This window comes from Coregonus clupeaformis, chromosome 30 (genome assembly GCF_020615455.1).
Source record: "Coregonus clupeaformis isolate EN_2021a chromosome 30, ASM2061545v1, whole genome shotgun sequence".
NCBI classification, from domain to species: Eukaryota; Metazoa; Chordata; class Actinopteri; order Salmoniformes; family Salmonidae; genus Coregonus; species Coregonus clupeaformis.
Window position 1 is genome coordinate 44,353,994 of NC_059221.1, and position 27,185 is coordinate 44,381,178.

Consider the following 27,185-nt stretch of genomic DNA (forward strand, 5'->3'; position numbering starts at 1 on the left):
CTTGTTTTGGATTCAGAGTTCTTATTTGAATAACTCAGATACTATCCACACCAGAGAATAATGAAATGCAAAAATATGCAAAAATGTAATTTTGGGATCAAACTGTGACCTAAAGAAATCATTCAAGTTAAGATAAGATGCCTTCCAGCTATCATTAAGAACAAAATTACAAAACATTTCAACACATAGACCTACTATAGTCTGTTAATGTCATAGCTGGAATTATCATGTAACACAATCTATGTGAGTCTCACAGTCCAGTGTCCTGTGTTGATCCAGGAAATGTTAATTATGAAGAAAACGGGAGGGAGGGACTACCTGAACATTTTGCTATGATGTGCTCCAATGAATAGGACCCATGGTGGTGTTCATTAGGTACAGAACTGAAGAAAACAGAGTGAAAAGGGGAGTTAGGACTACCTGAACTTGTCCAATAAGAAACGTTTTCATTGCTAAATGTTTTGCTACGGTATGGTCTAATAAACACAACCCAGCCTTTTAGGACATCTTTCAGTGCACAGGGGAAACCAACCATTATATAAACTAATGACGAGGTTGGATATGATTCTGTTAGCTAGTAAATGTCAATACAACTCAATGCCATCGTTCCATGAGACAACTGTAACCCGAGGGCTGCTCCTGGCCATAGCAAATATTTACATGGGTATCACAAACAAAACCCATTTGCATCACCTATTTGCTTGCCACTGTAACAACAGGCAGTACAGCACGACTGCTAGCCTGAGCTATGTGTAAAGGAGCTGTCGTTTTCAGTGACAACATTCTGTCAGTACTACAGCCTCCCACCTTTCATTTAAACATGTGAATGAGTATGTGACATGGGAGGTCGTCTTCTTGGCGTCCAAACTGAGGGAAAGATGGCAGAAGCGGAAGCACTGTTTGAGTCGGATGACGCATTAAGTAACGTTAATGGAAATGAGTGGAAAACTGTAGTGTTGAGGAATGGAGCAAAACGGGATAAAGTTGTTCATGAAGATAGGCCTTGATCTAATAATGCCTCGTTCCTTGTTGGGAGTTCGTTTCATGGATAAAGATGTGTTTTTGGGAGATCCATTCAAGGAGATGGTGGAGGACGCACTGGGAAAGGTGGTGTCAATCAAAGTGACCAGGAGCGGTATGGTGTTGTTTTATTGTGTCAGAAGAACAAAAGGAAAGCAGAGCTGCCAACTCTCACTCTTTCGCCGTGTGACACACGTTTTTGCCTGTTTTCACACGCACTCACGCCACACATCCAATTTCTCACGCAAAAGACATCGGCCGAGACTCGTTCGTTCCTTTTTTCAAACTCCCCGACGGTAGATGGCACTGATGAGCGCCACTGAACCATATGCGCTGCACCCCGAAGTTAGCGACAGAAGAAGAGATACCATTGCCGCGAAAGACAACAGGAGAAGAAACGGTCACTACCTCAAGAAGTCTGATAAGAAGCTGAGCTGAGACTAGGTATGTAACAATGAAATGTCGTCCAATTGAGTACTCACTCTCTTACATTTTAAATCTTGAAATAAATTATTTGTTTGTGCGTGCGTGTGAACATGATTTAGTGTGTTGAATGTAAACTCAGCTGATTTCGAACAGGTAAGATGTATTCCAAAGAATTTAACATAAATACAGGAAATGTGTGCAATAGAAGTAGGTATGTTATTGTAACTGAGAGTAGAGTTATTAAACCAACATGACCATTGTTGTTTAAGGTTTCAAAGATGTACCGTAAGAGACCTTTGCCAGGACAAAAGCGAATACCTTTTATTTTATTTAAAGAACCAGCCAAGTGAGAAAAGACAGACAAACACACTGACAGAACAGCCAGAACGATTGATAGAAACGACAGGACAACAGACAGAGGAGCAACACAAAGGACAGAGAGAGCAGGAGACAGGACAGACTGACAAACAAGCAGAGGAGCAACAGACAGGACAGATTGACGCACATGCAGAGGAGCAACAGACAGGACAAATAGAACAACCAACAGGGCAGATGGAAGGAGACACAGAGGGACAGACAGAAGAGCCCCCCAATCCAACAGCAGGGCCAGAAGAGTCATGCTCTGGCTGGAGCAGCAAGATCCATTTTCAAAAATGAGTGGACCTCTTCATGGCCATTTATTACCAGAGGGAGCCTCAACACGCACTACTGGTGTGCAGTCTGCCGTATTGAAAACTCATGTTGCCACCAGGGTGTGACAGATGTAGTGCGCCATATTAAAAAAAAAAGGCCACCAAGATAAGCAACGAGCTCTCCTGTCCACAGCCACAATATCCCAAAATGCAATGGCCGTTCCATCTGTTGGGGGTATGTCTGCACAAGAGGTTAAGGTATGATATGTGTAATGATTCTGTCAAGGTTCAGTCAAGAGTTTTGTGTTCTAGTTGATCACGGTAAAGTCATGGTTGATAGTTTTGACTAATTTGTGGTTTGTATTTCAGTGTAGTACAGTCCAGTTTTCTTAATTTGAGATCTTAGTTGCTGAATGTGATTTTTTACCTGTGCCTTATTATCACAGGCGTCTATATTAAATAAACTATGGTCTTTTGGGAGGATTAATAATTTTTAATTTCTTACAGACAAGAAGGGCTGAGGTCAAAATGACAGCTGGGTTGGTAGTTCACAACGTCCCCCTAGCCTTTGTGGACCACCTGGTACCTCTCCTAAAAGAATGTTTCGGAGATTCGAAGACAGCGCAGGAGTACAGGTGTGCCAGGACTAAGTCATCCTGCATTACCAATGAAGCACTCGCATCATATTTCACACAGGAGCTTGTGAAGGAGATGAAAAAAACCCCGTATACCCTTGTTACGGATGGGTCGAATGACACTGGTATTTCACAAACTATTTGAGATTGTTCTCCTCTGCAAAACATGTGCACGGCGCTTGTAACGCCAAGGTAGTGGGTTCGATCCCCGGGACCACCCATACACAAAAATGTATGCACGCATGACTGTAAGTCGCTTTGGATAAAAGCGTCTGCTAAATGGCATATTAATTAATTATATTAATGTGCTTTGTGTATTTTTAAACATCTAATAACATGAACATCTGTATGATTCTAACTTGTCATTATAGGAGTGGAAAAGATGAACCCGCTTACACTCCGGGTCTTCATGGGCAGCAAAGTTGTCCACCAGTTTTTAAATATGTGCACAACAAGTGTGACGAGATGTGGGACAGCGTGAGATCTTCACCAAAATGACCTCCACCATAGAGGAGCATGGCATCCCTTGGGAGAACTGCATTGGTTTCTCAGTTTACAATGCAGCTGTGAACATTGGACCACGTAATTCCATTGCCTCTAGGGTGCTCCAGAAGCATCCCAACACCTATATTCATGGTTGTCCTTGTCATGTGGCACATAACACCGCCAAAGCTGCAGGAGTGGGATTTTTTAAAGTGAGTTAAGGCCTGATTTATCTATACATGTAACTTTTTATTTGTATCCTAATTACGTGCATTGACTGAATGTGTTATGATTGATTTATGCATTGCAGGTGTCCGGTTTTGATTTGGAGGATATGGTAGTGGACATCGGTTACTGGTTCAAGGGTAGCACAAATCGGAAAGGATACCTGACAGGTATGCATGTTTGATACTATTAAGTGTAATACTGAAATGCTGAGCTGTAGAAAATATATGATATGGATTTAATGTCTAAAACAGAGTTTTGTGAGCTCCATGAAGCGGAGTACATGGAGGTCCTCCTGCATATCTCGGTCCGTTGGCTAAGCCTTGAACGTTGTGTGACCAGGATCCTGAGGCTGTATGAACCTCTGGCCAGCTACTACAAATCTGCTAGTATGGTCATCAATTTTCAATTTCATTATGCAGCAACTACATGGATTGTTAGTCACATACTTGTATTAATGACAACCTCTTGTTTTGTGTTATTTATTGATTGATTCAAGATGAAAATCAGGCCAGGTTCAAGAGACTTGTACAGACATTCACTGACCCCATGACAGAAGTGTACCTGCTGTTCTTCCAAGCCACCGTACCAACTTTCACTTCTTTCAACTTGCTGCTTCAGAGAGAGCAGTCATCAATATTTTTGTTACATGATGAGGTGGGATTGGATTTTGCAGTTGTTTTTCCATTCTGTGTTTCTTGCTGATATCTGCAGGGATCCTCTAAAACAGGTTTCACCTACTATTTTTGTAAATATCTGTTATAGATGGTGAAATTCGTACGTTAGCTATGTTCCAAGTTTATGGTTCCAGGAGGCTGAAAATATACCATGTACCAGGAGTAGTGGATGTATTACGATTGAACTGTATGGTGAATGGAAGGAAAGAGGAAAGCCTATCGGTGCTATTGCTATTTGTTGAAGAGTCTCTTCCCACAGATGTAAAGCTGGGGTATATGAGGTACGCAGTGAGATTGTGGTGGGAACCACGTTCCTGAGTTCCAGGAACGCCCTGTAAGGGGGAAGGAGGTTGAAGTAGCAAGAATCTGGGCTGTTCACCAGGTCTCCTATGCAGAGGCAGTGCGAGGAGCGAGTGCAAATGAGGAAGAAATGGCAATGGATGCCCCGCAGCCTGCAGAAAGTGTTGTTCATCAGTTGAGGGATCCTGAAGTACTGATAGTGAAGAAGGTGGATTTTGTTGTGTTTATTGCGCAGGTGATAAATTGCACAAGTCAAACTAACAAGAAATCAAATAAAGTTTACATAATTGTGAATGCAGAGAAATGTTTTTGGATCGCCAGGACTTTTACTGCTGAAAAATTGCAGGGAATATTGTCTGAAGATGCAGTTCCCTTTCAAGACCCAGATTTGAATGATAGTGTCCCTTCCTCCCAGGCTGTTGGCCTGGGATAGGATCAAATAGGGCCAAAGTAGTGAAATAGTGGTGAGGTTTTAATGGATGTAGGGTTAGTTGGTAGGGATTTATTTTCTCTCACAAAGTTGAATGAATTCATATTACAGAATAATAGGCTGATATACAGCCAGAGCAGTAGGTGGCAGCATGCACCTATATCATTTGTTTGCTGACCTCCATAATACCGAAGAAGAAGTATGTGACATGGGCAAAGTCGGCCATCTTGTTTAGCAGCCTGGCTCAGGTAGTGCAGTTCAGTGTCATCTTTCTCTTTTCAGTGAAAACACTACTGTGCTCAATAGACTTAGGCCAGTATTCAATCCAAGCCGTGTTATAGAGCAGCGCATTGCACTTGACCTTTAAAGGTAATTTATGCTTGAGATGTAAAGCATAAATGTATGTAGTATGCAGTTGTATGTAGTTCTCTCTTTGAGCTGTTCTTGTCTATTAATGTTCTGTATTATGTCATGTTTCATGTTTTTTTGTGGACCACAGGAAGAGTAGCTGCTGCTTTTGCAACAGCTAATGGGGAACCTAATAAAATACCAAAATACCAACATGCGCATTGTTTTCCGTGAATGCGATCTCCGCAAACGTCTGTAAAATTGCCTTTGTAAAAGCGCATTGTCAGTGTGTTGCTCTATAACGCACCTTGGATTGAATCCCAGCCTAATTCAGTTGTCAATGTAACTGAATTGGGTGTCAATTTGTTTAATTTGTTGTTGTAAAAATGACAGTGACATGCATACACATATTTACAACAGTGGAAAGTATGGAAGCTTTCTTATGGATTAGGAAAAATGACCGTCCTTTTTATTCCTGGTTGATACCCCTCATTCCATAGACCATGGTTATTGAGCCATGTGCATGTGGTTCTGGACACTGTATAATGTTTGTTTATTCACTGTTTCATCAGGTACTACACAGTGTGACCAGAAATGAACCCATATCCTCCTGCTGTGATATGAGCCAAACCCTCTTATAATGCATCATTACTGTAAATATTCAGGTCAAACATTAAAATGCACAACATCTTTAAACAGAAAGAACTTGGGTTCAAATAGTCTTGGTTTCCTTTCAAATACTTTAGCGTTACTTCATTGAGTTTTTCTGGCGAAATGGAACCAATGAAATAGTCCCAGAAGTGCAAATCCTGTGGCCTCTGCCAATCTTGCACTCCAGACTGGCTCAATCAAACCCTCAAAGTATTTGAAAGAAAACAAATACTACTTGAACCCAGGTCTGAAACACAGTGGGCCATAACCTGGCTGTCAGACTGCATTGAGTGCACATCCCAGCAATTCAGAGTCTCTCCATCCACAAGTCCATAAAAGGACGGTCATGTTAGAAAGCTCATTTAAAGATCCCCTGGTTTCTTGCCTTGGGGGAAAAGAATAGTGAGTCAAGCACAAACCCCATGGTACTGCCTATCTAACCATGATGCACCATTTCAGTGTGCAATAAAAAACACGTCAATAAAGATCTTTATGGCTGAATGTTGCTCTGTTTGGGATATTTGACGCTGTGAGCAATACATTATTAAGGAGTGTCATCGTAATGTATGTGTCTGGGGGGTGTGTGTCGACAAATGTATTTGTTGGGATTGGAGGTGTCAAGAAAAATGGGAATCTGGTTAATGGGAAACCAGGCATCCTGATATCCAGACTGGGTATCCTAAAGCGAATGAGAATATCTCTCTCTCTCTCTCTCTCTCTCTCTCTCTCTCTCTCTCTCTCTCTCTCTGTCTCTCTCTGTCTCTCTCTCTCTGTCTCTCTCTCTCTCTCTCTCTCTCTCTCTCTCTCTCTCTCTCTCTGTCTTCTCTCTCTCTCTCTCTCTCTCAAAAGGTATGTCAAAATATATATATAAAATCATATACAAATCTGATTTATTTAAGAATAATCTATTTCACATATGAAATTCATATAAGATTAAAGTAAGATCCATTCTGTTTACTGTGAAGCATGCAAATGGGGTGGTGCAATCTCTGCCTCCCTCATGGTCAATCACACAAACTGCCCAGCCAAATGGGTTGGTGCGATCCCTCGCTGAAATGCATATGAATGTCTCCGGGCATTCTGGAGAACCTTCTACAACGATGAGAGCTCTAGGCTACTTTATAAACATAGGATCTTTACACACTTTTTGCAATAATCAACATACAGTATATGATTTTAATGCACCTTTTGCAATAGGTCTCTCTCTTCTTCTCGCCAGCAATTCTCTCTTTGAAAGTATGTGAAAATTCACTGCCCGTATGCTGTCCTCACCTCGACTTATCTTTGGTGAAACAGTTGGCCTTGACTTATCCTAAGATGGCAGACAGACAACTACTACCCTCGTTTCTCTAATTTGAACCTGTTTGTCTTTAGTTAGCCTCACTACACAGTGTCTATATACGTGGCTCCAATCTGCCTGAACATAGCCTAGATCTCTTTTTCTCACAACCTCTCTTATTACATCAGTTCTCGAGTGATGGCCTGGTGATGGGACACAACAGACCCATGTTCTCGCTAACGTCTGTCACACGCATCACTCCACTGCCAGGGCTCCTGTCAAAGCAATGGAGGCAGGAGGGACCAGACTGAGACTGTGCTAATCATGTTAAAGCAAGGAGAGGCTATCATACTGGCAGTGAGGGCAGGGTTCCATCCTCTCACTGTCTTAGTCAGACTAGCACTAATGTTGTAGTGATCAAGGGGGAACCGCCATAGTGGAGTTTCAACCAGCGAGCCTGTAGTTACAGGGCAAGCACACTGCCTCCTGTGCCATAAAGGTCCAGACCTCTTGACAGAAGCAGTATTGCGTCTACAGGGAGGCTATACTATTGCCTGCTTAGTACAGAAACAGAATGGGCAGAACATACATTTCATATGAATTTCCAATACACAGAAGAAAGAAGCTTAGAGTGTCCAAATTCTTCAACTGGTCATTTCACTTTTTACGGATACATTTAATTTATTTATACCTTTGATTTTCATACAATTTGTACATATCTTAAGGTTACTGAAATGTATATCATCATACATAAACCCGAATTACAGTTAATCAACTGTTAGTTATTTTAAGTAGCTAAGATCAGGAGGAACAACTCCAAAAGCAGTATTCTTCTGTTTCTCCACCACTTTAGCAAGCAAGGTGTTTCTGTTCAGAACAGGTCTTGGGACAAAAAGTCTGTCGGCACTCTGGGCAGCTGTAGACAGCCTTCAGATCATCCTGATCCCAGCAGCCCTCAATACCGCCCATACAGTAGTTGTGTCCACAGGCAGTAGTCACTGGATCCAGATACACTGCTGATCGGTGCGACAGTAAACCTCCAGCAGTTTGTCATGATGAGAGCAGATCTACTCCTGGAGACTGTCTGGCTTTGAGTTGTGTCATAGTACAGAGCAGATATTATTATTATTATATTATTGTTTTAAAGCAGTGTTTGTGTACACTTTTTGTACAGTGTTTGTTTACAATTAAAACAAGCTTATATTCTGGGTTCTGATGGGGTAAGACAATTAACTAAGTTTATGTGGCATTTCTAAGTAATATTATTCAAGAATCAATGGCTATATACAGTGCCTTGCAAAATTATTTCTTCACATTTTATAGTGCTACAAAGTGGGATTAAAATGGATTTAATTGTACAATCTACACAAAATACTCATAATGTACTGTAATGTGAAAGTGGAAGAAAAAATATATTTATTTTAAAGATTGATAGAAATTAAATGACTACAATATAGTTGTTGCATGAGTATTCAGCTCCCTGAGTCAATACATGTTAGAAACCCCTTTGGCAGCGATTTCAGCTGTGAGTCTTCTTGGGTAAGTCTCATAATGCTTCAAGCTCTGTCAATATGTTGGGGATCATGGCTACACAGCAATTTTCAAGTCATGCCATAGATTTTCAAGCAGATTTAAGTCAAAACTGTAACTTGGCCACTCAGGAACATTCACTGTCTTCTTGGTAAGCAACTCCAGTGTAGATTTGGCCTTGTGTTGTAGGTTATTGTCCTGCTGAAAGGTGAATTCCTCTCCCAGCAGATTGAAGAAGGTTTTCCTCTAGGGTTTTGCCTGTGCTTAGTTCCATCCTGTATTTGCCGATGGAACTAAGTATTTAGTTCCGATGTCAAGCATATCCATACCATGATGCAGCCATCACCATGCTTGAAAATAAGAGGGCAGTTACACAGTGATGTGTTGTGTTGGATTTGCACCAAAGATAGGGCTTTGCATTTAGGCTGTGTTTTTTTGCAGTTTTACTTTAGTGCCTTGTTGGATAAAAGATGCATGTTTTTGAATATTTTGATTCAGTATATTTGTATTCTTATTTTCACTCTGTCATTTAAGTCATGATTGTGGAGTCACTACAATTTTTACATTTACATTTAAGTCATTTAGCAGACGCTCTTATCCAGAGCGACTTACAAATTGGTGCATTCAACTTAGGATAGCCAGTGGGACAACCACTTGTTTTTTTATTTATTTTTATGGGGGGGTAGGATTACTGTTATACTATTCCAGGTATTCCTTAAAGAGGTAGGGTTTCAAGTGTCTCCGGAAGATGGTCAGTGACTCCGCTGTCCTAGCGTCGTGGGGGAGCTTGTTCCACCATTCGGGTGCCAGAGCAGCGAATAGCTTTAACTGGGCTGAGCGGGAACTGTGCTTCCGTAGAGGTAGGGGGGCTAGCAGGCCAAAGGTGGATAAACGTAGTGACCTCGTTTGGGTGTAGGGTCTGATCAGAGCCTGAAGGTAAGGAGGTGCCGTTCCCCTCACAGCTCCGTAGGCAAGCACCATGGTTTTGTAGTAATGTTGTTGATCCATCCTCAGTTTTCTCCCATCACAGCCATCCCATCCCTGAGCAGCTTCATTCCTGTCCTGCGGCTCAGTTCAAAAGGATGACTGTCTCTTTGATGTGTCTTGGTGGTTTAATATATAATGCACAGCATACTTATTTACTAGACCATGCTTAAAGAGATATTCCAAATCTGATTTGTTATTGTTACCCATCTACCAATCACTGCCCTTTATTATGAGTCTTTCGAAAAGCTCCCTGGTCTTTGTAGTTGAATCTGTGCTTGAAATCCAATACTTGACTGAGGGACCTTACAGATGTTGTATGTGTGTGGGAGAGAGGATGGGTAAGAAATGGGGGGGGCATGTAATTCTGTGGTCTTTGAACCTCTGGAGGGACTGGATGTTGTCCTCTGTGTGTGAGAACTCCTCCATCTCAGCATGTCTCTTCCTGAGCTCAGCCACCTCCTGCTCCAGTTGCTCCAGGAGTCCTTCAGCCTGACTCACTTCAGCCTTCTCCTGGGCTCTGATCAGCTCCTTCACTTCACAGTGCCTTCTCTCAATGGAGCGAATCAGCTCAGTAAAGATTTTCTCACTGTCGTCCACTGCTGCCTGTGCAGAGTGCTGTTAAGATATACAGAGAAAGAGAAGGTGGATACATTTCAACCAGCCCACTCACTCAGCTTTCACCAGGACCCCAATATGGAAATATTATAGATACAGTGCATTCGGAAAGTATTCAGAACCCTTCCCTTTTTCCACATTGTGTTGCGTTACAGCCTTATTCTAAAATTGATTAAATAAATAAAAATCCTCATCAATCTACAAACAATACCCTTCCCCAGATCTGTGCCTCGACACAATCCTGTCTCAGAGCTCTACGAACAATTCATTCGACCTCATGGCTTGGTTTTTGCTCTGACATGAACTGTCAACTGTGGGACCTTATATAGACAGGTGTGTGCCTTTCCAAATCATGTCCAATCAATTGAATTTACCACAGGTGGACTCCAATCAAGTTGTAGAAACATCTCAAGGATGATCGATAGAAACAGGATGCACCAGAGCTCAATTTCGAGTCTCATAGCAAAGGGTCTGAATACTTATATAAATAAGGTGTTTCAGTTTTTAATTTTGAATAAATTTGCTCAAATTTCTAAAAACCTGTTTTTGCTTTGTCATTATGGGGTATTGTGTGTAGATTGATGAGGGACTTTTAAAGAAAATCAATTTTAGAATAAGGCTGTAACGTAACAAAATGTGGAAAAAGTCAAGGGGTCTGAATATTTTCCGAATGCACTGACATGTATATATTTATACATATACTTGAAATATAAAGAAATTAGATTCTATTCTATTCGACAAATATGTGCCTAGTATTAAGAGGTCCAATGCAGCCATTTTTATCTCAATATCAAATAATTTCAGGGTAATAATTAAAATGCCTCACTGTGATTGTTTTCAACAAAAATTAAAATGAATAAACAAAAATAGCTTCTTAGCAAAAAGCAATTTCTCAAGCAATAATTTTGCAGGACTGTCTGGGAGTGGTCTGAGTGGGGAGGGGAAAACAGAAAATTAGCTGTTATTGGCAGAGAGGGTTAGAACTCTTTTTTTTATTGGTCTATTAACTAATTTGAAATCACCAGGCAGGTCAAAACTCCATCCCACCAAAACAGTCTGAACTAATTACAGGCAGTCTTTTCAAACAGCTCTTACATTACCATCATTTTCACAATTTCACAGTATTATTCCAACCTCGTAGTGTGGAAATATTTATAAAACACAGGAAAATTACATTTGACTGAACTGGGCCTTTAATGAATTCCCCCTAAAAAGTGAAAAACACTGGTCTAAATAACAGCAAGGATGGAACCACTTGGGAACTTTTAGTTTGTTGTTTAGTTTCCCTGTATTTTCTTTTTCACTCTTTTCTCACTTTTATAATGAAAATCTAAGGACTGATGCTGCAATTTAGTGCAAGCTAAAGCATGACGGTGAAATGCATCTGACTGTTGATGATTCAATGTGTCAATGTTTTCATTGTATCTGTGCCTTAAAATAAAATGCATATACTGAATGTATATTTTGTAGATGGTCCCAACACTCACCTTCAGAGAGTCCACAGCCTGTCTCAGCTTCTGCATCTCCTTCTCTCTCTCCTGGATTCTCTGCTGGGATTTCTGTTGATTTCCCCCCACCTGCTTCTGTTTCTCAGTCCTCTGTATCATGGCCTTTATCATGGCCTTTATGGTCATCCATTACACACAGCAGACAGATACACTGCTGATCAGTACGACAGTAAACCTCCAGTAGTTTGTCATGATGAGAGCAGATCTTCTCCTGTAGTTGTGTGGAGGCTTCGACCAGGTTGTGCTTCTTAAAGGCAGGAGATTGATAGTGAGGCTGGAGGTGGGTCTCACAGTAAGAGGCCAGACACACCAGACAGGACTTGACAGCTTTGTGTTTTCTTCCAATGCAGAAATCACACTCCACATCCCCCTGGTTCAGCATAACAGTGAGCAGGAGAAGTAGCTTGAAGACCAATATTTTTCAGTTTATCCACCATTTTAGCAAGCAAGTGTTTCTGCTCAGAACAGGCCTTGAGACAAAGGTCTGTCGGCACTCTGGGCAGCTGTAGACAGCCTTCAGATCGTCCTGATCCCAGCAGCCCTCAATACAACCCATACAGTAGCTGTGTCCACAGGCAGTAGTCACCGGATCCTTCAGTAGATCTAGGCAGATTGAACAGCTGAAGGAATCCCGATCTTGAAAAAATGCCTCTGCCATTTTGATACGACACACTAACAAACTGTGCAGCCGAGTAGGAGAGATAACTTTTGTTTTACTTGTTTGTGCTGAGGAATAGGAGTGGCCTCCACATGATTATTATGTCACTTCCTGGTTCTATGTGTGTGCAGTCAGTGCCTGTCTTACTCTGTCTTGTCTGCTCTGGCTGAGACTGTTTCATCATGGCCTTAATGTTTATCCATCGTACACAGATAACAGATACACTGCTGATTGGTACGACAGGAAACCTCCAGCAGTTTGTCATGATACGAGCAGATCTACTCCTGAAGACTGGCTGGCTTTGAGTTTTCCATGGTGCCGCACAGTGGTCCCAATCCTCCTGGTCAGTGTCTTTCTTACTCAACAGAAGATTCTATACGTCCTGATCCCCAATAGATGGAATACACACACTACTGACCTGCTCTGTGCTACTACAACACAGCATGGGAAGAGTAATACTGGAACAAAGGTGAAAGAGAATGGACCTTAAAACAGATGAAATACCCTAGTAACAGGAACACTAGTAACAGGAAATATGTTGTATTGCATTGGTAACTATATTTTTAAGTCTGCTATTGTATCAATCTGATAGTCACTTAGACATTACATGCTAAAAGGGTAATTATATTATAATCAATCAATAATTACTTTATTTTTTATTTTTGGTGGATTCCTTACAACAAGCAACATCACTGTAAGATACAGGTTATTGGATGCTTTGAAGTACTGTTGTTTCCACCTGTATAAAAGAGTAGCATGACATTCAGTTTGTTGTAGTTGCATTTATATTAATAAACTACAGCAATATAGATTTTACATCTTTGACCATTGGTGTGTTTTGAAAACTCCAAACAATACAATTTTAATGTCACCCTGTGACAGGAAAACATTGAAGTACTGAGTGCCGACAGTAAATATTGGTTGTTGTCCTGAGTAACCAAACAGTACTGACAGTATAGTTTTTATTCACCCCTGGAGATAAACACTTATTGACTAATACAAACATATTGCAGCCTAGGTCTCATTTATGAGCACTGAATGTGAATAAAGAGAGTCATTTAGAAATGGCCCAAATGGAATTATGTTTGTCAGTTAACCTTTGTAACTGTAGAAAGTTAAATGATCAGGTAAAGAGTTTTATGACTCAAGGCTTCTTGCCATAATGACGGTTTCTCAATCATGCCAAAATAGCTAATTACAACTATGTAAGACTAAACCCACTGAACACAAGTACAAGTGGAAACAACATTTGAATTATTGGTTTATTATTGCATAGTTATGCAATTCTATTTATATAATTAAGTAAATATCTGATTAATACTATATGGGAAGCAAAATAAAGTGTTAGCAAATACAATGCATGTTTGTTACAGGAGTGGGTCGCAGTTCCGGAGCGACCCACTAGGTGTCATCCTCCGACAACCTTAGGCACCTCCTCACTCACAGTCGGGACTAATTATCTGCCTATTGGTGTCACCTGTGTCGATCTGATTCACTTGTGTATTTATGCCCTCACTTCCCTGTGTTCCTTTGCTCAGTTTTCTCTTCTAGTTCCTTAATGTTAAGCAGTACGTAGCAGTGTCGGATCACGTGACGGAGTTACAGGTACTCGAGAAGTGTTCTCCCTGTGTCAGCCTGTTTTTTGGAGACCTATGTGCTCCTCATTTGTTTTCGTGAATAGTCCGTTGTTTTGTATCCTGGCTTTTGGACCACCAGTAAAGATCCTTGTTTCACCATCCTTGCCTACTGCCTACTGTCTATCCTGCACCGCACCTGGGTCACACCCCACACCAACCCTTACACATGTTTACAACTGATCAATCTAAACCTGTTTGTATTTGTATTTATTATGGATCCCCATTAGCTGCTGCCAAGGCAGCAGCTACACTTCCTGGGGTCCAGCAAAGTTAAGGCAGTTATACAATTTTTAAAACATTTCATATACATTCACAACAGATTTAACAACACATTAAGTGTGCCCTCAGGCCCCTACTCTACTACCACATATCTACAACACAAAATCCATGTATACGTGTGTATAGTGCGTATGTTATCGTGTGTTTGTATGCATGTGTTTGTGTCTATGTTTGAGTTGCTTCACAGTCCCCACTGTTCCATGAGGTGTATTTTTATCTGTTTTTTAAAATCACATTTTACTGCTTGCATGAGTTACTTGATGTGGAATAGAGTTCTATGTAGTCATGGCTCTATGTGGTACTGTGTGCCTCCCATAGTCTGTTCTGGACTTGGGGACTGTGAAGAGACCTCTGGTGGCGTGTCTTGTGGGGTATACATGGGGGTCTGAGTTGTGTGCTGGTAGTTCAAACAGACAGCTCTGTGCATTCATGTCAATACATCTCACAAATGCAAGTAGTGCTGAAGTCAATCTCTCCTCAACTTTGAGTCAGGAGAGATTAACATGCATATTATTAATGTTAGCTCTCTGTGTACATCCAAGGGCTAGCCGTGTTGCCCTGTTCTGAGCAATTGCAATTCTGAGCAAAGTCCCTCTTTGTGGCACCTGACCACACGACTGAACAGTAGTCCAAGTGCGACAAAACTAGGGCCTGTAGGACCTGCCTTGTTGATAGTGCTGTTAAGAATGCAGAGTAGTGCTTTATTATGGACAGACTTCTCCCCATCTTAGCTACTGTTGTATCAATATGTTTTGACCATGACAGTTTACAATCCAGGGTTACTCCAAGCAGTTTAGTCACCTCAACTTGCTCAATTTCCACATTATTCATTACAAGATTTAGTTGAGGTTTAGGATTTAGTGAATGATTTGTCCCAAATACAATGCTTTTAGTTTTTGAAATATTTAGGACTAACTTATTACTAGTGCTTGTGCTCTTCGATAGGTCAAAGACATTAGTCCTTAAATACACTATCTAGGGTGTCTGAATAGTTATCCCCAGTGAAATATACAGAAATAACTGTCTCATTGATTTCCCCTTATCCCTGCAGTGAGTCTACTGACTTTGCTACAATATTACTCTTCTAATGCTGTACTGTACATAGCACACAACAGGGCAGGAGTGCTTGTATGCAAACTATTGGGGTCAGGAGGACATGGAGAGGAGGAGTGGGACTTCTGCTATGCACTATGACACAACTCAAAGCCACCAAGTCTACAGGAGTAGATCTGCTATCTGTGTACGATGGATAAACATAAAGGCCATGATGAAACAGTCTCAGCCACAGTAGAAATAACAGGAACAGGGGCAGGATAACTCAATTGCCCCCCTGTAGGCACTGACTGCACACTGCAAACACATAGAACCTGTCCAACCTGTCCAATCCTTTGTAGATGAGATTTTCCGGGACATGCAGGGGCAGGGAGTAGTCGTGTACATAGACGATATTCTGGTGTACAGTTCTACCCGAGCTGAGCATGTAGCCCTGGTGCGCCGAGTATTGAGGAGGCTGTTGGAGCATGACCTATATGTCAAGGCAGAGAAATGTCTGTTCTTTCAGGAGTCGGTCTCCTTTTTGGGTTATCAGTTGTCTGCGTCAGGGGTGAAGATGGAGGTTGACCGGGTGTCAGCTGTGCGTATTGGCAATCCCCAACCACTGTGAAAGAGGTGCAACAGTTCTTGGGTTTTGCGAATTACTACCGGAGGTTTATCCGGGGTTTTGGACAGGTGGCAGCTCCCATAACGTCCCTGTTGAAGGGGGGTCCGGTGCGCTTTCGGTGGTCAGCTGAGGCGGACAGGGCTTTTGGGAGACTGAAGGACCTGTTTACCTCGGCGCCGGTGCTGGCGCATCCGGATCCCGCTTTACCATTCCAGGTAGAGGTAGACGCGTCTGAAGCCGGTATCGGGGCCGTTCTCTCACAACGGTCTGGCACACCACCTAAACTCCGCCCCTGTGCTTTTTATTCTAAGAAGCTCAGTCCGGCGGAGCGGAATTATGACGTAGGGGACAGGGAGCTGTTAGCCGTGGTACAAGCCCTAAAGGTGTGGAGGCATTGGCTTGAGGGGGCTCAACACCCTTTCCTCATTTTGACCGACCACCGTAACCTGGAATACATCCGGGCAGCTAGGAGACTGAATCCTCGCCAGGCTCGCTGGACTATGTTTCTAGCCCGGTTTGTATTTAAAATCACTTACATCCCTGGGTCCCAGAACGGGAAGGCAGATGCCCTGTCTCGGCGGTATGACACGGAGGAGAGGTCCGTTGAGCCCACTCCCATACTACCAAAGTCTTGTCTGGTGGCACCGGTGGTATAGGAGGTCGATGCAGAGATCGAGCGGGCGTTACGCACTGACCCAAGTCCTCCACAGTGTCCAGTGGGTCGGACGTACGTTCCGCTCGAGGTACGCGATCGCCTCATTTATTGGGCTCATACGTCCCCCTCCTCTGGACATCCAGGTATCGGCCGGACAGTTCACTGCCTTAGCACTAAGTACTGGTGGCCAACGTTAGCCAGGGATGTGAGGGTTTATGTCTCCTCCTGTTCGGGTGTGTGCCCAGTGTAAGGCGCCCAGACATTTGCCCAGGGGTAAGCTACAACCCCTGCCCGTTCCGCAACGACCCTGGTCCCACCTCTCGGTGGACTTTGTTACAGACCTTCCCCCCTCACAGGGGAATACTACCATCCTGGTCGTTGTGGATCGGTTCTCGAAGGCCTGTCGTCTCCTTCCCATGCCGGGTCTCCCTACTGCCCTACAGACCGCTGAGGCTCTGTTTACCCATGTCTTCCGGCATTACGGGGTACCCGAGGATATAGTGTCTGATCGAGGCCCCCAGTTCACCTCCAGAGTGTGGAGAGCCTTTATGGAACGGTTGGGGGTTTCGGTGAGCCTTACCTCGGGTTACCACCCGGAGAGTAATGGGCAGGTTGAACGTGTCAACCAGGATGTGGGTAGGTTTCTGAGGTCATATTGCCAGGACCGGCCGGAGGAGTGGGCAAGATATGTTCCCTGGGCCGAAATGGCACAAAACTCTCTCCGCCACTCCTCCACCAAACTAACCCCTTTCCAGTGTGTGTTAGGGTACCAGCCGGTTCTGGCACCTTGGCATGAGAGCCAGATCGAGGCCCCTGCGGTGGATGAGTGGGTGCGGCGCTCGGAGGAGACGTGGAACGCTGCCCACGTTCATCTGCAGCGGGCCATCCGTCGACATAAGACGAGCGCCGATCTCCACCGCAGTGAGGGGCCTGTGTACGCACCTGGAGATCGAGTCTGGCTCTCGACCAGAAACCTGCCCCTCCGCCTGCCCTGCCGGAAGCTGGGTCGGCGGTTTGTGGGGCCGTTCAAAGTCCTGAGGAGGTTGAACGAGGTGTGTTACAGGTTAGAACTGCCCATTGATTACAAGAATATTAACCCCTCGTTCCATGTGTCTCTCCTCAGGCCGGTGGTAGCTGGTCCACTCCAGGACTATGAGATAGAAGAGACTCCTCCGCCCCGTTGGACATCGAGGGGGCTCCGGCGCACACCGTTAGGTCCATCCTTGATTCGAGACGCCGGATGGGGGGTCTCTAATATCTCGTGGAGTGGGAGGGGTACGGCCCGGAGGAGCGGTGCTGGGTGCCGAGGAGGGACATATTAGACCTGTCTCTTCTGACCGAGTTCCATCGGGGTCATCCTACGCGCCCTGCTCCGCGTCTTCCTGGTCGCCCCCGAGGCCGGGTCGAGCGCACGGCTGGAGCCGCGCGTCAAGGGGGGTACTGTCACGGTTTCGGCCGAGGCTGCTCCTCCTCCTTATTCGGGCAGGCTTCGGCGGTCGTCGTCCCCGGAGTACTAGCTACCACCGTTCGATGTTTCATGTTTGTTTGGTTTTGTCTGTTTGTACACCTGTCCCTTGTTAGTGTTTGATTTTGTTTCCTATTTAGTTATCATGTGTTGGGTCAGGTGTTATGTGTGATTGTTATGTCAGCTGTTAGCTGTTGGTGGGTTTTCCTCTCATGTTGTTTGTTTTTTGAGAGTCCGCACTGCGTGCGCGTTTCTACTATTTTACGCACTGTTGTGTGTGTGCGTAATTGTTCATGCCTCCCGGTTGGGTTGGCCAGTTACCTGTTTGGAGTTATATTTTTGGATCACTAAAGTCTGTTGACGAACGCCCTTGTTCCTGCGCTTGATTTCTCGCACCACATCCACACTCAGCATTCTTGACAGAATCACACATCTTCACCATGGAATCAGCAGGAGCAACCGCGCCAACGGACATCATGGAGGACCGTCTTCGTGGGCAGGAGGACAGGATCAACCAGATCGGTCACGCCCTGGATCGGGTGATGAACAATCTCCACCGATGGGAAAGCAGCGGGGTACCCACGCCCCCACCTACCGGACCATCCCCATCGGTCAGTTCTCCTGTTCCCCTTCCGGAAGCCAGCGGGATTCGGCTCTCGCTCCCGAGGGCGTACGACGGCTCCGCTGCCGGGTGTCAAGGGTTCCTGCTGCAAGTGGAGCTCTACCTCGCCACCGTACACCCGGCGCCCTCGGGACACGAGAGCGTCTCCGCCCTCATCTCCTGTCTCACCGGCAAGGCGTTGGAGTGGGCCAACGCCGAATGGAGGAGAATAGACGCCGCTACTATTACCTATGCGGAGTTCTCCCGCCGCTTCCGTGCCGTGTTTGACCATCCACCAGAAGGGAAGGCGGCGGGGGAGTGTCTGTTCTACCTCTGACAGGGGATGAGGAGCGCACAGGATTTTGCTTTGGAGTTCCGGACTCTAGCGGCAGATGCAGGGTGGAATGAGCGGGCCCTCATAGACCACTTCCGCTGCAGCCTCCGGGAGGACGTCCAGAGAGAGTTGGCGTGCAGGGATACCACGTTGTCGTTTGACCAACTGGTCGACATGGCCATTCGGCTGGACACCCTGCTCGCCACCTGTGGACGTCCCGGGTGGGGGTTGCCCATTCCACCCTCCGACACCTCCGAGCCGAGCCCTATGGAGCTCGGAGGTGCTGGCGCTAGAGAACGGAGGAGTAGGAACCCGAGGGGGCCGTTCCCTGCACCAACTGTGGCCGTGGAGGGCACACCGCGGCTAGGTGTTGGGGAAGGTCCCCGGTGGAGGTGAAGGCAGGCCACGCATTGGGGAGTCCTCCCAGGTGAGTAGGCACCCTACTTACCCAGAGCTTTCTGTCGTTCACATAACCTTGCCTGTTTGTTTTCCACAGGTTGCACCTCGTTCCCAGCATAAGGCGCTAGTAGATTCAGGCGCAGCTGGGAATTTTGTAGATCGCCAGTTCTGTGTAGAGTTAGGGATTCCTCTCCTTCCCGTTGATAAGCCTTTCCCTGTACATGCCCTAGATAGCCGTCCGTTAGGATCTGGGTTAATTAGGGAGGTCACAGCGCCCCTTAGGATGGAGACGCAGGGGGGTCATGAGGAGACGATTCAGCTCTATCTGATTGACTCTCCTGCGTATCCGGTGGTGCTGGGACTTCCCTGGTTGATTACCCATGATCCTACTATTTCGTGGCGAGAGAAAGCTCTTAAAGGGTGGTCTGTTCAGTGTGAGGGGCTATGTCTGGGTGTTTCCATAGGGGCGACCTCGGTGGAGAGTCCAAATCAAATGCCCGCACTGCATATTCCCCCCGAGTATGAGGATTTGACACTGGTGTTTAGTAAGACAAGGGCGGCGCAGCTGCCGCCTCATAGACAGGGGGATTGTGCGATAGATCTCCAGTTAGGAGCAGCACTCCCGCGGAGCCATGTGTATCCCTTGTCTCAAGAGGAGAGGAAGGCGATGGAAACTTACATCGCCGAGTCTCTGAGACAGGGATACATACGGGCCTCCACTTCACCCGCTTCCTCGAGCTTCTTTTTGTGAAGAAAAAGATGGAGGTTTGCGCCCGTGTATTGATTACCGCGGTCTCAATCAGATTACGGTGAAGTACAGTTATCCACTTCCTCTGATTGCGACTATGACGGAGTCATTACACGGTGCTCAGTTCTTCACAAAATTGGATCTCAGGAGCGCATATAACTTGGTGCGCATTAGAGAGGGCGATGAATGGAAGACAGCATTTAGCACGACCTCCGGTCATTACGAGTATCTCGTCATGCCATATGGGTTAATGAATGCTCCCTCAGTCTTCCAATCCTTTGTAGATGAGATTTTCCGGGACATGCAGGGGCAGGGAGTAGTCGTGTACATAGACGATATTCTGGTGTACAGTTCTACCCGAGCTGAGCATGTAGCCCTGGTGCGCCGAGTATTGAGGAGGCTGTTGGAGCATGACCTATATGTCAAGGCAGAGAAATGTCTGTTCTTTCAGGAGTCGGTCTCCTTTTTGGGTTATCAGTTGTCTGCGTCAGGGGTGAAGATGGAGGTTGACCGGGTGTCAGCTGTGCGTAATTGGCAATCCCCAACCACTGTGAAAGAGGTGCAACAGTTCTTGGGTTTTGCGAATTACTACCGGAGGTTTATCCGGGGTTTTGGACAGGTGGCAGCTCCCATAACGTCCCTGTTGAAGGGGGGTCCGGTGCGCTTTCGGTGGTCAGCTGAGGCGGACAGGGCTTTTGGGAGACTGAAGGACCTGTTTACCTCGGCGCCGGTGCTGGCGCATCCGGATCCCGCTTTACCATTCCAGGTAGAGGTAGACGCGTCTGAAGCCGGTATCGGGGCCGTTCTCTCACAACGGTCTGGCACACCACCTAAACTCCGCCCCTGTGCTTTTTATTCTAAGAAGCTCAGTCCGGCGGAGCGGAATTATGACGTAGGGGACAGGGAGCTGTTAGCCGTGGTACAAGCCCTAAAGGTGTGGAGGCATTGGCTTGAGGGGCTCAACACCCTTTCCTCATTTTGACCGACCACCGTAACCTGGAATACATCCGGGCAGCTAGGAGACTGAATCCTCGCCAGGCTCGCTGGACTATGTTTCTAGCCCGGTTTGTATTTAAAATCACTTACATCCCTGGGTCCCAGAACGGGAAGGCAGATGCCCTGTCTCGGCGGTATGACACGGAGGAGAGGTCCGTTGAGCCCACTCCCATACTACCAAAGTCTTGTCTGGTGGCACCGGTGGTATAGGAGGTCGATGCAGAGATCGAGCGGGCGTTACGCACTGACCCAAGTCCTCCACAGTGTCCAGTGGGTCGGACGTACGTTTCGCTCGAGGTACGCGATCGCCTCATTTATTGGGCTCATACGTCCCCCTCCTCTGGACATCCAGGTATCGGCCGGACAGTTCACTGCCTTAGCACTAAGTACTGGTGGCCAACGTTAGCCAGGGATGTGAGGGTTTATGTCTCCTCCTGTTCGGTGTGTGCCCAGTGTAAGGCGCCCAGACATTTGCCCAGGGGTAAGCTACAACCCCTGCCCGTTCCGCAACGACCCTGGTCCCACCTCTCGGTGGACTTTGTTACAGACCTTCCCCCCTCACAGGGGAATACTACCATCCTGGTCGTTGTGGATCGGTTCTCGAAGGCCTGTCGTCTCCTTCCCATGCCGGGTCTCCCTACTGCCCTACAGACCGCTGAGGCTCTGTTTACCCATGTCTTCCGGCATTACGGGTACCCGAGGATATAGTGTCTGATCGAGGCCCCCAGTTCACCTCCAGAGTGTGGAGAGCCTTTATGGAACGGTTGGGGGTTTCGGTGAGCCTTACCTCGGGTTACCACCCGGAGAGTAATGGGCAGGTTGAACGTGTCAACCAGGATGTGGGTAGGTTTCTGAGGTCATATTGCCAGGACCGGCCGGAGGAGTGGGCAAGATATGTTCCCTGGGCCGAAATGGCACAAAACTCTCTCCGCCACTCCTCCACCAAACTAACCCCCTTTCCAGTGTGTGTTAGGGTACCAGCCGGTTCTGGCACCTTGGCATGAGAGCCAGATCGAGGCCCCTGCGGTGGATGAGTGGGTGCGGCGCTCGGAGGAGACGTGGAACGCTGCCCACGTTCATCTGCAGCGGGCCATCCGTCGACATAAGACGAGCGCCGATCTCCACCGCAGTGAGGGGCCTGTGTACGCACCTGGAGATCGAGTCTGGCTCTCGACCAGAAACCTGCCCCTCCGCCTGCCCTGCCGGAAGCTGGGTCGGCGGTTTGTGGGGCCGTTCAAAGTCCTGAGGAGGTTGAACGAGGTGTGTTACAGGTTAGAACTGCCCATTGATTACAAGAATATTAACCCCTCGTTCCATGTGTCTCTCCTCAGGCCGGTGGTAGCTGGTCCACTCCAGGACTATGAGATAGAAGAGACTCCTCCGCCCCGTTGGACATCGAGGGGGCTCCGGCGTACACCGTTAGGTCCATCCTTGATTCGAGACGCCGGATGGGGGGTCTCTAATATCTCGTGGAGTGGGAGGGGTACGGCCCGGAGGAGCGGTGCTGGGTGCCGAGGAGGGACATATTAGACCTGTCTCTTCTGACCGAGTTCCATCGGGGTCATCCTACGCGCCCTGCTCCGCGTCTTCCTGGTCGTCCCCGAGGCCGGGGTCGGCGCACGGCTGGAGCCGCGCGTCAAGGGGGGGGTACTGTCACGGTTTCGGCCGAGGCTGCTCCTCCTCCTTATTCGGGCAGGCTTCGGCGGTCGTCGTCCCCGGAGTACTAGCTACCACCGTTCGATGTTTCATGTTTGTTTGGTTTTGTCTGTTTGTACACCTGTCCCTTGTTAGTGTTTGATTTTGTTTCCTATTTAGTTATCGTGTGTTGGGTCAGGTGTTATGTGTGATTGTTATGTCAGCTGTTAGCTGTTGGTGGGTTTTCCTCTCATGTTGTTTGTTTTTTGAGAGTCCGCACTGCGTGCGCATTTCTACTATTTTACGCACTGTTGTGTGTGTGCGTAATTGTTCATGCCTCCCGGTTGGGTTGGCCAGTTACCTGTTTGGAGTTATATTTTTGGATCACTAAAGTCTGTTGACGAACGCCCTTGTTCCTGCGCTTGATTTCTCGCACCACATCCACACTCAGCATTCTTGACAGAACCAGGAAGCTACAAAATAATCATGTGGAGGCCACTCCTATTCCTCAGCACAAACAAGGAAAACGAAAGTTCTCTCTCTATTGGCCATATACCACGGCTAAGTCCTGTATCCAGGCCCTCCGTGTTGTGTCATGCATAGGAACAGTCCTTAGCCGTGGTATATTGGCCATATACCACACCCCCTTGGGCCTTATTGCTTAATTATACCACGCCTAACCACGCCCCCTTGGGCCTTATTGTTTAATTATACCACGCCTAACCACACCCCCTTGGGCCTTATTGCTTAATTATACCATGCCTAAGGGCTGTTCTTAGGCACAACTGTAAGCAGAGTGCTTGCTCTTTCCATGACATAGACTAACCAGGTGAATCCAGGTGAAAGCTATGATCCCTTATTGATGTCACTTGTTAAATCCACTTCAATCATTGTAGATCAAGGGGAGGAGACAGGTTAAAGAAGGATTTTTAAGCCTTGAGAAAATGTAGACATGGATTGTGTATGTGTGCCATTCAGAGGGTGAATGGGCAAGACAAAAGATTTAAGTGCCTTTGAACGGGGTGTGGTAGTAGTTGCTAGGCGCACCAGTTTATGTTGCTGGGTTTTTCACGCAGTTTCCTGTGTGTATCAACAATGGTCCACCACCCAAAGGACATCCAGCCAACTTGACACAACTCTGGTAAGCATTGGAGTCAACATGGGCCAGCATCCCTGTGGAACGCTTTCAACACCTTGTAGAGTCCATGCCCCGACGAATTGAGGCTGTTCTGAGGGCAAAAGGGGGTGCAACTCAATATTAGGAAGGAGTTCTTAATGTTTTGTACACTGAGTGTACAGAATAAAGTAAGTGTGTGTCTGACTCACAGTTGACCTTGTTGACGTTGCCCTGGATCTCAGCCTGTGTGAGGAGCTCTTCATAGACGTCTCTCTCTGTGTCCGAGTTCTCCCCCAGCTACAGCTGGAGGGATAGGGCTTTAGACACCTTGTAGAGACCATGCCCCAACGAATTGAGGCTGTTTTGAGGGAAAAAAGGGGTGCAGCTCAATATTAGGAAGGTGTTCCTAATGTTTTGTACACTCAGTGTAGTTAGCGTGTGGGATGGTGCCATGAAAACATGTCATTCTGGGCTTGTTTTGACCTCAAGTCGGTCAGACAGTGACCTCTATATGTTCTTACTTGAGGTCTGGCCTGCCACGAGAATATTTACTTTATGTGAGACACATGGAACCCAGAGAAAGAGCAACAAGTAACTCACACATAGGCAGGGTGCACAACTCAATATTAGAAAGGTGTTGCTAATATTTTGTATATTCAATGTATTATGTCTATAATATGTCCGGGGTCCAGAGTGAGTGAGTGGGCTGGTTGAAATGTATTCATCTTCTCTTTCTGTGTATCTTAACAGCACTGTGGATGACAGTGAGAAGATCTTTACTGAGCTGATTCGTTCCATTGAGAGAAGGCACTCTGAAGTGAAGGATCAGAGCCCAAGAGAAGGCTGAAGTGAGTCAGGCTGAAGGACTCCTGGAGCAACTGGAGCAGGAGGTGGCTGAGCTCAGGAAGAGACATGCTGAGATGGAGTTCTCACACACAGAGGACAACATCCAGAGGTTCAGAGACCACAGTACCCCCTCTGTGTCTGAAGAGTTACCTGTCACCATCCTTAACCAAGGTTGTGATTTCAAGACATTGAAGGAATCTGTCTCGAAACTCAAGAGGCAGCTGGAGTGCTACTGTGAGAAGGAAGCGGTGAAGTTATCAACAGCAGTCAAAGCTGTCCACTTACTGCAGTCCCACCCCAGAGAGGAGCAAGCTTCCTGTAGGTCTAAACCACAAAGTTTCACAAGACCACCATCATCCAACTACTTCACTTCTGATAGCCTGGTGGTATGTGTACATTGTGTCAATGGTAATTTTCAGCATGGCATAGTGTGCAAAATGTTAAGGGAATTATCTTAACTAACAGTTGATTAACTGTAATTCTGGTTTCTGTATGATTTGAGTTTCAGTAACCTTGTATGTGCAGATTGTATGAAAATAAATAAATGAAATGTGTCTGTAAAAAGTTAAATGACCAGTTGAAGAATTTGGTCACTTACAGTACGGCTTCTTTCTTCATCCTTCACTTTTCCCTGTGTATTGGAAATTCATATGAAATGTATGTTCTGCCCATTCTGTTTCTAAGCAGGCAATAGTATAGCCTCCTTGTAGACACAATACTTCTTCTCCCAAGAGGTCTCGACATTTATGCCACATATATTGACAAAAAGGTTCAGAGTATCTCTCATTCATTGGTGACAAGGCCTTTAAGAAAAGTCCCTGAAGAAGGCACGCTGATGCTGAAACGTTGGTGGTTTACCGAATAAATTAGTGGGAGCTTATACAACGGTGTGCAACTCTCTTTATTTTTAAGGCATTTAACAAGAACAGCTTTGTTTGGATTGCACAGCCCTCGGACATTGAGGTGCATGACTTGGATAATATGGTTATTCAATTTTCAAAGCCATTTCTACAGCACAGATACATGTGGCAAGTTTTTAATTTCATTGTGTTATTAATTTCCATAGGGTGTGATAAGCCAATCTTTAGTAAACATTGTAATGGAATTAAAGACTTTGGGTACGTCCCAAATGGGGGATAGGGTGCAATTTGCGACAAAGCCTGTAATTCAATGCCATGTTGAGGCTAATTAGGTTAATGTGTTTTAATGTAATCTCAGAAAGCCAGAACCATAATGTTGCGTAACTGCGTCACAAACGACTGTCAACGAGAGATTTGTTTTAATACAGCAGAATTTCCTCAGGAAAAGATAGACCCTTAGCTCTTCTTGTCCAATGTTTTAAAGTTGATATAATATAACCAAATTATATGGAATTATACAAAATAAATTAGATCATACTTAAGGAAAGCTGATTTTCTCCTCTGCTGGTGGTGAAGAGAAATGTACACTCAGTTTCTAAGAATGTCCTAATATTGGATTTATGGTATAAATTATTTCCTGTTCATTTGGGATGGCAAGGCCTGCTGGTGTACATCTATCTACCCAATAGATGACGTGTATATGGACTGACACTCTTTAGATAACGCTTGAGGTCTGAAAAGCGTTTGACAAACGTAAATTATCCCTTTAAGAAGTTTTAACTATACCTTTTGATCACAAGTCACGCTGCGAAACTTCTAGAAAGGATGATCTTACACATCGGTCTGAGATTAAACAAACATGATGTAATAATAAACCTGTTAGAGTCAGTTTCCCATCATGCACTGCCTTTCGATGTTCCAACGTACTCTCAGAGCAAACGTTAAACAATTCAAATTACTGCTGCTGGGCGCTTATGAAAAGAACTTGTGCAAATGATCCATCAGTTGCTGTATAGCCTCTCTGAGTCAAAAAAATTAATGTAGTACCCTTCTGTACTATCATAGTGAGCAGATGGAGCTTTGAAATAACAAAGAAGGTAGAAAATGGTAATGCATCCATTTGAAAAATCCAATTGGAATTGAAAGTGAATGGACTGTAGGCATTTTGAATACATTTCCTTTTCTTTTCTTCGGTAGCATAGATAGCATGGATTTGTCATGTGATTGTGCCTGAGGGACAAACCTCTGTTAACAGTGTGACGTAAATGCAATATAGAGAACCTTAGATTACAAATGTGTATGTGAGGTATGATGCCACAACAGGGTGGCTCAGCAGTATAATCTTTCATATTTAATGGTTTGTGTTTTTTAGTGTTTTTCACAGATGTAATCATTTGGAAGCTATCCCAGCCCACCTGAGGGGGAAAACAGTAAAGAGGAAAAAGAGGTTTCATATCTTATACTGATGAGGTAATCTACTAAGGCTACAGTACACAGTACTCTCGCTTTCGCTCTCTCTTTCTCTCTCTCACTCTCTTCCTCACTCTTC

The 27,185-nt window shown here is 45.4% G+C and overlaps 1 pseudogene; it reads right to left on the reverse strand.

Moving 5' to 3' along the window:
- Positions 1-8,978: 8,978 nt before the first annotated feature.
- LOC121583440 lies at positions 8,979-12,444 on the reverse strand (annotated as a pseudogene).
- Between the last annotated feature and the right edge of the window lie 14,741 nt (positions 12,445-27,185).